Here is a 2,623-nt window from a genome sequence, read left to right on the forward strand (position 1 = left end):
CTTGAAGCCAAATTTTCTTGAGCTCTACATGGACAAAGTTTAATCTATTAGTCTCAGCCTCAGAGAGGTCAGTGGTTTCTGCCTTAATATATAGAGAATCAAACTCAAGGAGGAGAAGCCTTTTGTATCTTCTTAGATTAGCTTCCTCATTGGAGTTCCACCCTTTGGTAATTCTTCTAAATCTCCTAATTTTGATCTGCCAATTTTCTAGGGGGCAGCTGCTCCCAGTAGGCTCATTCCAGATTTTCCTGACTAGCTCAGTAAAATATTCTCTAAGAAACCACCACTTTTCAAATTTAAAACTATTACTCTTTGGAGTTTGGTTAAGACCAGAGTCACAGAGCAAAGGAGTGTGGTCACTACCACATCTGGGCAGAGCTCTACAACTAGAAAGGGGAAAAAACTATCTAAGTCTGTGTCATAGAAAATTCTGTCAATGGTGGACATAATCCTGGAGCAGCACTTCCAACATATCTAGTAGAACTATGGGTTTTCCTTCTGAAAGGGCAATTCTCAACTTTATGGGTAACCATTTTGCAGATAAAACAATTCTTGGGCTTGACACATTTATCCAAATGATGCCCTGGTTCCCCACAGTTGTAGCAGATCACCTCAGATTATGCCATAAGGCCCGAAGCAGGGGCAGGAGCAGTTTTCTAGATGTCCTATCTCTTCTTTTGCTGATTCTTGCCTTGAGATTTCCCACTGATCTGAGAGTCAGAACCACCAGCATATTGATCTTGGGCAATTATAGGAGCCTGCCCAGATTGTGCCCCCATTTGGGGCGGAGGTGGGCCGTACCACTGCCCAACCGGCACTCCCCCCATTGTGATAGGGGAAATTCATCAGAGTTCCTGGTTCCTTCTCATCCTCAAGCCGGATGTTGTCTCTCAGGAAGCAGAAATAACCACCAGACAGCTCAATTGAAGCAGATTGCAAGCCTAATTTCAATCTTCTGCAGGTTTGGGGGAGAGGTAAGGTAGGGGATCCACCTGCTCTGGCTCCGGTGGCGTGCTGGTGGGCAAGAGTCCAGTCAAGAATTCCCATCTCGCAGCACGGCGTGGATCTCTTGAATTCACTTCTCCTTTCGCCCATCGAACGAACGCAATCGCGGCTCACTGGGGTGGGGCATCCTATGCTTCTCCGAGAAATCTCCTTCGAAGTAGATCCCCAGGGATAGATTCAGCAGCTCCCAATCCACATGATTCTTGCACATCCGAGCATACCTGCGCGAGTGAGAGAACGGATTCGGTCCCTCCTTGGCTTCCTCCCTCGCAACTTCCTCCTCTGCTTCCCTCCATTCGCTCGTGCACTGGGTCCAGGAGAGAGCGTCGTTGCGGATCCACATCGTCCGCTCCCTCCATCTCCTCCCTCGAGTCTCCCGCAGCACCGCCGGCGCGACGGAGTCGAGCGGCTGGAGCATCTGTGGGAAGGCTTTGTAGACATGTGGGAGATGCATCTTGTACATCTGCCTGTCTTCCAGCCATTCCCCCGTGGATATGGACGGCGACTCCATGGGGCGCGCGAGCGGACTTGCTGAGGGGGGCAGGCGCGCCCGGAGTCAGGAGGCGGGGGGGGGGGGGGGTGGCGGCGAGATCTATGGCAGCGGCGAGGGTGGAGGTAGTGGCGGGGGCGGCGGCGAGGGTGGATGTGGTGGCGGGGCGAAGGGGATCACGAGTGGTCATCTATTTGCCAATTATGTGAACTAAACAGTCAACATATAAAATAATTTAAATATATACAATATAGTTAGAAGGGAAACATAAGTTGGACCCGACGTTCCTATTCTTATATAAAAATAGAAAAGACCTCTGTGTTTTTTTCAAAAAAATACATAAATTGGGCTGCCAAAAATAAAACCTCGGATGGGAGGTCCATAGGCCGGTCGATACATGACGGCCCTAAGAAAATACAAACAGGCCTATGGACCTCCCATCCGAGGACGTGGGCTGCGCATGTTAAAAATGAAAGCCTAGACGGGGGAGCCCAAAACCACGTTTTCTCTGTGTTTCGCACACTCGACATTGTGTGGGCATTTTGACTGTGCATCATATGAAGATGTGCTATGCATGAATGTTGATCTGCATGATGTTAATTGTCTGGTAGTTCCATTTTCGACCATGAATAAAACTTCCAACATGATGTTAACCCTGTTTGAAAAGGCCGTGTTAATATAAATGCTCTGCATGTGAAAGTTGCAGTTTCTTATCTGAAACTGAAATTGCAGTTTCTTATCTGAAACTGAAACTTGCAGTTTCTTCTCTCAGAATCACATTGTCTGCACTTTTATACTCCTATGAAACTACATTTTTTAAGTGCTAAAAATAGATATCTAGAATTCATAAAATACTTCATATACTCAATACTGCAAATCTGAAATTCAAAAGACATTCATATCTGAAAGTACTCTCAAAATACACAACACAAAACGCAATTCACAACCAGCAAATACTGACAACCCTAAGCTCCTCCTGACAATTCACAACCTGCCCGACTATTGGGCTGGGGGGGGGGCAGCCCCCTCCTATTCCTTGGCGGCAGACAGCCGCCCATGACACGATGTGAACAGAGAGGGAGACGATGGTGGGGAAGCGTCGTCGGGCCAACTACTTTTCTCCTCTTG

Source organism: Triticum aestivum, chromosome 5A (assembly GCF_018294505.1).
Source record: "Triticum aestivum cultivar Chinese Spring chromosome 5A, IWGSC CS RefSeq v2.1, whole genome shotgun sequence".
In the NCBI taxonomy this organism is placed as follows: Eukaryota; Viridiplantae; Streptophyta; class Magnoliopsida; order Poales; family Poaceae; genus Triticum; species Triticum aestivum.